This window comes from Peromyscus eremicus, chromosome 15 (genome assembly GCF_949786415.1).
Source record: "Peromyscus eremicus chromosome 15, PerEre_H2_v1, whole genome shotgun sequence".
Lineage (NCBI taxonomy): Eukaryota > Metazoa > Chordata > Mammalia > Rodentia > Cricetidae > Peromyscus > Peromyscus eremicus.
Window position 1 is genome coordinate 20,428,848 of NC_081431.1, and position 12,966 is coordinate 20,441,813.

General features: G+C 41.0%; 1 protein-coding gene across 1 annotated transcript in view; it reads left to right on the forward strand.

Annotated features, from left to right (window-relative positions):
- Nucleotides 1-7,920: 7,920 nt before the first annotated feature.
- Grem2 (gremlin 2, DAN family BMP antagonist) overlaps nt 7,921-12,966 on the forward strand; it is a 98,405-nt gene continuing 93,359 nt past the window's right edge. Inside the window, exon 1 of the mRNA XM_059280520.1 lies at nt 7,921-8,073. The gene's annotated coding sequence lies outside the window, so the exon portion shown is untranslated. The remainder of the gene's footprint in view (nt 8,074-12,966) is intronic.

Genomic DNA, 12,966 nt, shown 5'->3' on the forward strand with positions numbered 1-12,966 from the left:
AATGCGAAATAATATTGTGGCCCCATTTAAAACATCATGGAGGTTGACTGGTAGCTCTACGTTAGAGAAGGATGCTGTGCCTGAGACAGGTGAAGAGATAATGATGTATTGCTGGTTTGGACCTGGGCCATCTGACTTGGAAGCTCTGTTTTAATCATACAGCTAGAGTGTGTCTCATTGTTATAGCAACCATGTTTCCTGGGGAGCTAACAAAAAAGTGGATCATACAAATAATGCCAAGTGTGAATAAAGGACAGAGAACATTTTCTGCAAGGAGTATTGTAGAGAGGAAGGCGTGTCTCACCACTGTAAACACAGAAAGGGGGAAAGGAATGCAGGTCTAGGCCACATCTGGAAATGTGGAAGTGTCAAAACACACATGACTAAGTGTGCCATTGCTCAGCATTCTGTTCTTATGTTATGGTTAGTTGTTATGCAAGACCAGTATGGAACAGCCATGTGTAATATGTGGTTACCAGGAGCCTCCTTCTGATACAGTGCTTCCAAGCATGGATGATCATTTTAAAGATGTTAATGGAAGAAGCAAAAGGGTGAAGCAAAACCTAACTGGAGGAATCAAACAATTGGATATCTACTTATAGAAACTTATTCTCAAGTTTATGTTGTGCGGTAGTCAAGAAATGACCGATAGTCTCTGTAGCTTGTGGCAGCTTGTACCACTCATCTTCGCCACATCTGTGACTCTGGAGGACTATGGCTCTGCCTCATGCTATTGTCATTCAGAGACCCAAAGACCTGGCCAGTGTCTTCAAAGAAAAAAGAAAAAAAGAGGAAATGCACTGGGCCATAGGAGTGCTCTTAAAGCCTTGTTTTGGAAGTGCACATGTAAAATTTGAACTTATTCTCACGACCAGAGTAAGCCCAATTGCCAGTGTTAGGCAGGGAGTAGGCAGAGACAGTCAGCTCTCAAGATCAACCATCAATAAACATTTCTGCCAAACAAAATTTTTACTGGATAAAATTTATTGGAACCCATTTCTTAAGAATTATATTCCTTGCCAGTCTGCAATCTACATAAGGGACTTATCATTCTACTAATAAACTACTAACCAATTAGTTAATTAAGGTACTCAACTAATCTGCACTGACAGCCTGCTAGGGACCAAACATAGTGACAGGCATGGATGAGACACAAGTTCACCCCAAGATAAGGTAGACACTTGCCATTTTAATGTGTTGCCTTTACTACAAGGCAACCGTATGCTTTAAAATTAAATAGTCATGTTATGCTCTTCTAGTAAGAAAGATTTTTGAATTATTTGGGATTATGTCTAAAAATATAGTCAGTATGTAATCCTAGGAGTGCTAGAAGCCATCCAGGGAATATGCCTCCTCCACATCCAAGTGATGACTAGTCAAGTCTCTGATGTACAGCACATGAAGGGCCTGCTCTATCAAGCTTGGAATGTGTCCTTTATTATTTCCTCCACATCAGGTTCTGGGTAAACCATTGAAAGTAAAACTTAAGTTAATCCTCTTATAATACTCTAACTTGCAGATGTTTTTGATCCCATTTTGTACATATGATAACTGATACCCATGAATAAAAGTAGATACCCAAACACTAAGTGATTCAGGACTGAATTCAGTGACCTCAAGATCCACACAATAAGCTACTGTGTATTGTCCATCATGTAAACCTTAGCCCCAGGCTTCTCTTATATCTTGTTAGATGTGGGCTCTTTTCCTTGCCTAGTGTCCTTTCCAAATAAGAGAAATCCATGAAGCTCCTCTCAGTCCATTGAAAGATTTAGTACATGAATGCACACAGAAATTAGAAAATTGAAACAAATGGATTCATCTTGCCTTGCTTATATGCTTATTCTACCATATCCATAACGAGGGTATTCTCTTTCCATTGATTTTCTTTAATATTTAAGCTTACCATATTGCTATCAATTTCCAATTATAGAGATAGATAGATAGATGATAGATAGATAGATAGATAGATAGATAGATAGATAGATAGATAGATAGATGATAGATAGATGGTAAATAGGCCTCATTTAATCTCTTCAAAAGAAGAAATCTGGGTAACATACAAACACCATGACCTCTGCAAGGTGAAGATTGGATTTCCTAGCTTGGTATCAATAACATGGTACATACAAATTCATGGGACACATCTGTATCCATCTGTGCAACTGTGCATGTCTGTGTCCTTAGTTGGACTGGCAGGTCTAGGAAGGAGCTATGAGAGTGATAGGCACCACAAGAGGACCATCTCATCATTCCTTCTGGTACATTTACACTATAGTTTGAATCTGAAGTGTCCACCACAGGTTCATGTTTTGAATGCTTGGTCCCCAGTTGGTGGCACATTTTTTGAATGTTCTAGAAACTTTGGAAGGTGACGTCTATCTAGGGGAAAGCAGGCCAGTCATGGCAGGTCCCTGACTTTCTCTTTTCTCTCTGCCTCTTGATCCATCACAGTGTGAACAGCCTGACCTATTAGCTGTAGCCACTGTGATCTTAGCTACTTTGTCATGGCTTCCTTGCCATGATGGACTGAAATTCTGTGAAACTATGAGTTAAGATAAGTCTTTTCTCTCTTATATTTATATCCTTGTTTACATCAGAAATTGAGGGCACAGCAATACCAAAGTGCCCCTTCAAATTTTATTTCATTTCTTAATTAATTCTTTGAGAAGTTCATAAAATTTTTTGGTCATATTTACCCTCCAAATTTTCCATTAATTCTTCCCAGATCCACCCCCACCTTCCTACACTCCCCCGACTTTCATATCTTTTTTGGTTTTCTTTGTGTAACTCATTGAATCTAATTGTGCTGCTCATATACTCCTGGGTTCACTAGAGAGTTGTTAATCTACCAAAAAGCACACTTTTAAAGAAAACTGTCTCTTCCTCCTTCAGAAGCCATCAACTATCCATAGCTCCTTGGTTAAGTGTGGAGGCTCATGATCATCTTTTCACTCCATGCTAGACCGTTGATGGCTTGATTCTGTGTAGGTCTTCGCAACCATAACTCTTGTGAGCTAATAGTCAAAACAGTTTCTGTTGTTTCCAGAAGACACTGTTTTGCTCAGGCCCTCTTGCCCCAACCTCCAGGTCTTACAATCTTTCTGCCTCTTCTTTTACAAGGGTTCCTGAACCTTGAAGAGGGGGTCTGATACAGATGTCCTATTCTGGCTGAGCTCTATTAACATTTATTCTCTGTGCTTTGACCAGTTACGTCTGCACTAACCATCATTCGTTGACCAGAGAAACTTCTCTGATGGGGTCTGAGAGCTGCACTGATCTATAGGTGGAGGTATACGGATTTGGAAGACAGTTTGAGTCTGCTAAATGGATACAGTTTCCTAATTTTATTTTACTTATATTACATGAACTTACTGTTTACACAACATCAGCACATTTAGGCCAAAGGTGGCTTTCTGCTCTGATTTCAAACCACTTCATCTCTTCTTATCCATATCTCAGAACCAAGAGTACAATGCAAAGACTTTGATGACATCTAATAAACATGGGCTAATGAGTCAGAAGAACTCATGGCCATCTGCTTCCTGGGTCTTAAGGGAAAATTATGGAGCTTCAGCTGAATATGTGGTCATTTACTTTCCTATTAATTTTCCTAGCTCATCTGTGGGCTGTGCTCTCTGCTCTGCTGGGCTGACACAGACATGACAGATGGCACTCTCATGGCCAAAGAGCTTATTCAGAAACACAGTCAGGGCTATAATTTTTCCTATAAAAGTCTTATAAATCACTTGTACACATTTTGGCAGGAATATTGTGCCACAAGAGCGATAAATTCTATTTTATGGAAATATCAGTTGAATATATATGTGTGTGTGTGTATTCTTATCATATATATCGATGAATCATAAGTATTTCATTTAGAGATGAGTCTAACCACATCATCAACAAAGATGTTGATGGTATTCTATAAGATAAAAATTTTTATCTGATGGAGGAATAAAAATTTATTAACCAGTAAATTAAAGATTTTAAAGCTATCCATATCAAATGCATTTTAACAACTTTAGACTTAAACATCTATGATAATCTAAGGAAAGTATCTATAGCTATAAAAGGAGTAGCCTACCATTTACGGATTCATCGACAAATGTATAAATGAAAAAAAAGCCATTTAGATTATTAAAGAGATAGAAAGGGATGAATATTAGCATAAAGAAAATATCTAGTATATAACTGAGCAGGAACAGACAAGCTCTAAAAATAAAGCTTTAACACTGCAAAGGTCCATCTTCAGCTTCCTGATCACATGGGACTTTTTTATCTTTGAATAGCAGAGCATGAAACATAACCTTTTAACCTTTTTATGTCATTTTACAAACTATATATATGTATATGTATAATATTTATCTATATATTCCTCAAAAACATAAAAATACATCCAAAGAAGGGCAAAAGGCCATCAATAATCATCTGTACATCATGCCTATATCTACTTAGATCACAAGTTGTAAACTTTGTAGATTTAATGATATGCCATGAAAATCACTCAATGAAATGGTACACTCCTTAGTAACATTTAAGTCCAATAATAAAGTCACAGATGTTTTCAGGTTGAAATAAACCTTAGGCCATCTTGTCTGACTCTCTAGCAACACTTTCATAATCTCTTTAATGACTGTGAGTCCTCTCCTGACCAGTCAGTGACTTACATCAAAATCTTCAATTCCTACAGAAGGAATCCTTTCAGCTGATGAAAATGTTAATTTGTGAGAAGTCTTTCAGTAGACTGAATTTTTGTCTACCACTGTTTTTGTTAGTTTGTTTTTCTCCCTAGAAAAACTCAAGGTTTTCCCCATCTTTTTTTTCATAGCATTAACGTGACCATGTCAGGTCCAAATAATGTTTACCTGTAGTTCACATGAGGCCCTTAAAGATCCAAATAAGAAAACACTGGTGAATGGATGGACTAGGGATGCAGTTCAGAGGGAATAGTGCTTGTTGTGTAAGCATGAAGACCAAAATTGGATCTACAGCACCCCTAGGGGGAAAAAAAAAAGCTAGATGTAGTGGTGCATGCTTGGAATCATCCCAAGGCCCAGTGCTGAAGAATCAGAGATAGGGGAGCCCTGGGTCTCACTGGCCTAGCCTATTGGGTGATACTCAGACTCCAATGTGCGCGCGCGCGCGCGCGCGCGCGCGCACGTACACTCATACACATACCTCTACACCCAGAGACACTTGAACATACATATGCATGCACATACACTCAAAGAAAATATTGCTGAAAATGACAATACATTTAAAACATTACACGGATTGTTAAGTGTATTTCCCTCCATTTTTAATAATTGAAAGTGTGTCATTGCTTCGTCACAAGTTCTATCAAGACAGGACCCCCAGTGCTCTGCAGCATCCCTTATAAATTGTAGTATGCATGATCATTTTCTTATCAGCAGCTCTCTTGGACACATGCCAAGTTTTGAATGCCTCCTATTTAAAAAAAAATAATAGCGTATGGAAGCAAAGAGAGTGACAAGAAAGTAGAGTAGAAACTAAAGTAGACATGCTTGGCCATTAATCTGCACTGCGGTCTACTCATTATTGTTCCTACCAAGATCAAGAGCTTTGTTTTTACTACTGTCCATGCCATTTACAACAAGGACGGCTTAATGAACTGTAGCATATGGGGATTATCTTAGAAACAAGAAAGAAGAGTAAAGAATATATGCTGATTTATTTTTCACTAATTGCATAACTGATTAGGCACAAGAAGTGCCTCTTAAATCATCTAGTTTTGCTCTTCATTAACTGAAAGAAAAGGAAATTTGAATTATTACCTGAAATGAAATTTAAGATTTATCTGTGTTTTCCTTTTCCTTCCTTGCTTCCTTCCTTTTGTCCTCCCTCCCTCCCTCCCTCCTCTCCTCCCTCCTTTTCTCCTTTCTTTTTTTTTTTTTTTTTTTTTTTTTTTTTGTTGGGACAGAGAGTGGCAAGGTTTTGATATGTAGCCCAGGCAGGCCTGGGACTCAAGGTCCCCCAGCCTTGGCCTTCCAAATTCTAAGCATATAGGCATGTTATCTGTGCCTTTTCATTATTCATCACTCCATGGCACTGTCTCTCTAGTGATATGAAAAGCTATAATGAGCCCTGAGTATCATCAAAATAAAAAGACTTGCTTTATTGGTTATTATTGTCGTTGTTGGTTTGTCATTATTTGTAGGTGATTCCTACTTGTATTCACCATGAAAGGCAGTTCTAAAACAAGGGATTGATAAATTACTTGCATATATGACTAGTCTTGAAATAATGTGTAGAATGATTATCAGGTTAGATGACTGAGACCATGTTGTTAGCTCTTCTGGGCAAAGGTTGGCAGTGATCAGAATCTGCTGCATTGCTTCTTCAGCTTCCTTTGGTTTGCCTAGTTAGTGTGGGAAGAAAACTCCAAGATAATAGAAGGGAGGCCGTCACATCTTCCAGCTGTGCTTACTGTTGCCTTCAGGAAGACGCTATATTCTTCTGATTCTTCCCCTGCAAAGTCTGGAGATTCTTGGCTGGCTCTAAGTTGGCCCATTCTGAAAAACAGCTTTGCAGTTCAGGATTCTTGGAACGTATCCAAACGGGAAGAGAAAGCAGGTAAGATGTTTGTTGGTAACAAATTTCACAAACTTACTATTTTCTATGATTTTGGAGTGATATGTGCTCTCTGAGCTGGCTGAAGCCAGACTGTCAAATTTTAGTAAGGTACACAAAAGTAGACAATTCTGGGAGAGAAACTGTCAAGTCAAGAATCAAATCGGAGCTCTGTGGTTTCAGAAGTGACAGCTTCTGCCGGGAAATCTGTTATTAAAATTTCCATGAGCATCACTGAACCTTATTTGGAAGGAAGGCCATGGGAGGCTGTTTTATAAAATATGGTGAAAACTTATTTTATTTTAATTCTCCCAGCTCAGTGCCTAAGGTCTCAGATTTTTCTTGGGGCTTTTTCCCATTTAGGGGGTCAAAGGTTTATCTCTGTGCACATATGCAGATGACAATTTTCCACCCAGGTGGCTTGGTCAGCAGAGTCACACGGAGGTTCAGTGATGAAAAGGTCAATGGAGACCAAAGAACCCTGCAGAAAGGAAGCCAGCATCCAGAGAGCATCATGGTGAGCTGGTCTCGCACGCCTAGTACAAGTATACAAGAATTGGTCTATGTTCTCTAGATGCTGAAGTGTCTGATTCATATTAGAGATCTCTGCATTCACGAAACAACAAAAGAAATTAGGGAGAATAATGACTAATGCAGTATGGGGAATGGAAATTCCAAACGTTGTGTATTTTGCACCGAATTCATTTAAAAATTTTATTACTAGTTAAACTCACTTTTGGCCACGGGGTTCAGCTTGCCTTTAACTTCACCAGCGTCTGTTATTCAAAACAAAAAGAGTCTGGTTCTATGTGCTCGTGTGTGTGTGTGTGTGTGTGTGTGTGTGTGTGTGTGTGTGTGTGTATGATTCTACATGCTTCACATTTTGAGTCCATCCTAAAGAGGGAGATCTGAAGGTATGAGTGAGTTTTGCGGGCTAAGAGGATGTTGGATTTCTCTACGTGACAAGCTTTGCATCGGAAGTCTGCTAAACAAAATGTGAAGAGCTGCCCACAAGGTTGTAAATCCCCAGTCTGCAGGGAAGAATGGAGAAACAGGACGAGCGACTGAAGTGTGTGTGTGGCTGCAATGTTTGTGGGTTAGATGATGAGAAGCCAGAGCTGAGTGAAGCCGAGAAGGAGGGGGTGGCTGGTGTGATTTGTTTGGTGTTCCGAGCCAATAGAAATCCCAGCCTGTGATAATATCCCCACGCAGCGCAGCGCCCAGAGGACACAGTGCTGTCTCCAGCTCCTTCCACATTTGCAGGCGCGGCCGGGACGCGCTCCGCCCTCTGCGCGCTCCGCTCGTCTCTGCTGGCTCCGCACACCGGAGCTGCTTCCCCGGCCTCCTGCCGAACCAGGCTGCGACTGCCCCGGGCGATCCTGTGCACACCCCGCTGTGGATCGTGTCATTCACACAGAGGAGAGCGACAAGGAGACACACAAGGGACCCCAGGAGGAGGCTTTCATCCCGTCATTGCAGGTACGCGGCTTGTCACGACTGATCTGACGCGCACAGGTTTCTACCTTCTGCCTTCCCAAGGCAACTAAGGTGGATTTAGTCTATCTGTGGGGCTGGTGCGCAAGGAAGCATGGAGTGAATGCCCTCCTGAGTTCTCCCGGGTAGTTGGTTACCTTGCTTCTGTGTGGCTGCAGCCACCAGGTGGGTCAACCTATTCAACCTATTGGATTCTGCGTAGGTGGAGAGCGGAGACCTTTAAACTCCACCGAGATCTTTCTTTTTAAAATAACACAAGTACCTACATATTGTCGTGTGGGACCCCTTGATGATTTCCATTACAATGATGAACCATTGCAAGTCAAGCATCATGTGATTGTTTAGAGAACAGGCAATGAATATTGTTCGCCTGTCTACTACATTAATGTGCTCTGTAGAATCAGGAAGCCAAAGACTTGGGCATGGTCTTGATTTCCTAAGCATGTGGCCAAGTGGATCGAGCCTCATGGTTGAAATATCACTATGTCTTTAGACTGTCTGAAGGAGAAAAGGAAAGAAGCAAGGCAGCAATTTTAAAACGTAGTTGTCTTATTCTTACCTTCATTGATGAATTAAAAACACATTTCTCTTTCAGAACCCTCCTCCACAGGATGAGTTCCTAACTCTCTCAAATTAGGTTAAAAACATACGAATTGATTCCAGCACTCAAGAGGCTGAGGCAGGAGGATTGTGAGTTCCAGGCCAGCCTGGACTGCATAATTTAAAAATATGAATTGGAGAACTTTGCACTAAATATAACCGTTTTCAAGCAATGCCAATTCGTAGTTCTGTTTTATTTAATCGCCAAACTTATGGATTTCTCCCTGTTTATTTTTGAGGGGAAAGTTTTGTGTGGGCGTGTGTGGGAGTGACAAAACAGCTCTTTTCCTGGGTTTTCGCCATCTTTGATTCACAATTTTGAAGTTGGTTATGTAATTTTTTCCCATGTTGATTACTTATGATTAAATTAACATTACTTAATCAGTTCCATCTTCCCGGAAAAGCCAAAGGGACTGAGTAATTCTGATAAAGGATTGGCCCTGTTTGGGGCAGTCCTCAAGAGCTGTTATTCGTGGCCCCTGGTGTGGGGAACATACATTGTAGGGATCTCTTCAGGATGACATGCAGGTTTGGGTAACCAGAAGCAGTATCCGAACAGCATTCCTCCAGCCGGCTCCTAACACTTCCTGGGAGTGGTGACCCATTCATTGATAGTTGGCTCATCCCCTCCGTGGTACCTAAACTTCAGCACTGTCCTTATCCCAAATCTTGTACCTGGCCAAGCAAGATAAGGAAGTTATAAGAAAGCTATTCACTTTGCATATCACCATGGAGAATTTAAGTTGACCCATTTTCATTTAATCAGATGAATGTGTTCTTTCGTCATTAAGAAGAATGCATGCGTAGCTCTACCATGGAGATAGGAAAATAACACATTTTTGCCCTTTGACTAAAATGAATGATCACACGGGGCATTTTTTAAAAAAAGTCATGACAAGCAGTAGATGTGCTAACTAGAACTAGATAGTGTGTTTAAGAAAGAACATGTTAGTGGTATAGGTAAACATGTCTTGCATTTTATATCACCAGAGGAATGATTATAAAATGTTTGCTAATCAATGCATGTAACTGAACCACCTTAAGTCTTTTTGTAGTTAAAATGGTTATTATTATTGTTGTTGTTGTTGTGTGTTTGTGTGGAGTGCATATGTGGAGATTAGAGGAAATCTTTAGAGAGTCACATCTGTCCTTTCACAGTGGGATCTTGAGCTCAAACTCAGGTCCTCGGACTGGTACAACTGAGTCATCCTGAAGGCCTGGACGTTTTATTGTGAGCATTTGCCCATCTTCTATAACTCATTTCTTCTTGCCGTTCAAATCTAAAGCCATGCTGGGTGTGTTGGTATTGACTAAGTAAGAATTTGAATACATTCACTTTGTTTAGGCTGATACATTTGCAGCTTTTCAAATATATGTATCTATCTGGATAAAGGCAGGGACTATAGGCATATATTATGTGCACACAGTGTTTTGATTACTCACTGTCTTATGCTATCATTTTTATGGAGAGAGCTGTTCCAATGCTCATTCTAAGTCTCACAATAGCTAGCCAAAGCTCTAGATTTCTTCAAATTGTGTATGGTATAGGCCCTTAACTAGTTTAAAATACCTCTACCTTAGCTCTCTTCTGGTTCAAGAGAATGGTGCTGAATCCTGAGTTGAGTCCTGGGTTCTCTTGATATGAGATAACTGGCCTGCCTGGGTCAAGGGCAAATTGTGAGAGACGGCAGCCTCCCAGGCACACTGCAGACTGGGCCAGTCACGTCTGTGCTCCAGTGCCGTGACAGCATATATGCCAGGTGGCAGGCAAGAGCCCAGGGTTAGACTCCTTTAAGCAGCTAGGAGAACAGTAATGAATTATTTCAACCCAAGAAAATGTGCCCGGTATTGGGATTCTGACAAGTCCCACAAAGGACCAGCATGTAAGATGAATTGCTTAGAAGAGGAAGACATGTAATTATAAATTTGATCTACGGCGGCATCTGCTTCTTCAATTACCTGCTTCTCCTCCTATCACATAACTCTTGTCTCTAAGAATTGTACACGTGGACTTAATAATGTATAGAAAGCAAACCTGATCACATATCAGGCTTAAAAAAAAATGTAGTTCCTAAGACCATTCATGACAACAACACTAACCCACCACTGGGGCATACTTGCCATTGCCAACACTTCTCGTAGGAAACCCCCCTTGACTGCCCAGCACATCAACAGGACCAGCCCTTGGTGGAGCATTAATTTGTTGAGATGAGTCCCAGAGCCGTGTGGGAGTTGAAGGGGGTGGAGAATGAGATGTTTCACACAGCAAGAATGTGAAGTGAGATTCTGTGATGGTGGGCAGCCTCAAATGAGACCCAGGAGCTGCAGGGAAAATGAGCCTATTTCCTCTGGTGAGCCTCAAGGATATACGTTTGATGAGATGCCCTGAATATTTTCAACACTCTTTTCTGTGTTCCCAGGTACACCACACACACAGGTGCGGAGTTGAAATAAGCAGGTTTGATGTGCTGACGAGTCTGGGCATAGAAGCCAGAAGGGGGCAGCACGCAAACTCCGAAACAAAGTGACACCTCTTCTCCACATGCTCACACCAATTTCCCAATGGCTATAGAACACCCGTTCAAGTTTCTGTACCCTTCTCCCTCTGGAAAACACAGTCCAGAGTCTTATGAAGAGATACATCACCCAGGGGGATTGTTTCTAGTTTTGCTTCAGAACTGGAGTTGCCTGAAATAAGGAGAGCAACAAACTATTATTAGTGAGCCCAGCTTCTGTTTCTTTTAGCTAGCTTCACCTGTTGATTCTACTCAAGTACTCTTTAACTTTTAGGAGATGAAAGAGCGGGAAACCAAATATAGGGACGAGAGGAAGAGAAAGAATGGGCTTCCTCGAGGCTTCACCAAGAATAATAGCTGGTTTTTGTTTGTTTGTTCCTGCTGCTGCTTCATCAGTAGAACCAAACATTATTGTAAGCATGTCTCAAGTGTAAGTCCAAGGCCTCTGCATAATCAGTAATACTTTTGGAATCTGAGCTTTTAAAAGTAGAGATGTGAAATAAGCTGTCTCAGTGATAGCTAGAACCCAAGACGTGCTAATAAAAACAAGAGTCAGGCATCTATCTCTAAGAGCTCAGAGATGCTTAAACCTAGCCCTTCCCAACTATAGTCGAATTCCTGGCTATTGGGATTTATTGCTGTCTTAATCAGATGGCTCTGAGAGCCCATGCTCTAAATGTTCAGAGAAGAAAGAATACATCGCTCTTACGGGGTATAACTGGCAGTGGTGACTTCTAAGTGGACAGATGTCCTCATTAGGTGTCATTTAGCAGTGTAGGTGTGTTAGCTTTGGCAGATACCATCTCTTTGGTTCATCCACCATACAAATCACTACTGTATGTGAGGGCTCAGGGAGAGGCTCAGGATGGGGCTTTGGAACCCACACTGGAGATCACAGAGCAGTCTCATTCTGGGAAATCTATGGTTCCCTGTGAGTGAGAAGGCCTGGAGTCCACCGGGCTAGGGACAGATGCCTCAGAGAAAAGGAAGCCAAGGTAGTTTTGTCAAGATAGCATGGCTCCAAGCTCATAGGGTGGATTACAGGAGGCTGAGGGAGCTGCCCATGTGTGCATGAATGAGACCTTGAAAGCATTCATATCTACTTTTTTCTAGGGCCACTGTACTCTGCTGGAGGTGTGGTGCCCTTGAATCAAAGAAAAGAGGTTTTCAAGGACAAAATTAAGATTCCTTAGTGTCTGGGAGAAGAGTGGGGTCACTGTGTGTCTGTCTCCTTCATTTAAAGCTGGGTTGGTTTCTGTCACACTCCTCCTTGCTGTCTAGAACTGTGTGTGGTGTCTCAATGCTGGAGAAGCTCTGTGGGAGGGGAGAGATTTATTCAGGGCCCTCATGTCGGAACCAAGCACACCTCTGGAAGAATACAGCATAGCAAGGGAGAGAGAAATGACTAATTCCAGAGACTGGGAAATTGTCTAAGATTTATCATCTCTCATCTAAGACCCAGAACCTCAACTGCTGCTTTTCAGTTTACTGTGGCTTAGCACCCCACCCCCAATTCCTCTCAGATAGCCAAATAAACCACAGTCCATGTCTCTCTTTTTTTAAGATTACCACTACATTAAATAACTACAAATATAACCAATCATTCAATCGTATAAGCATATATTTCACAGATACCTATTGAACCTCTTTGTGCAATAACATTAGAATTAAATGTGTGCTTTTAATAGTGATTTAGGTGTATATCCAAATGAGTGTATTAGTTACATGTCCATGCTATATTTCATAAAGTAAATACATGAGA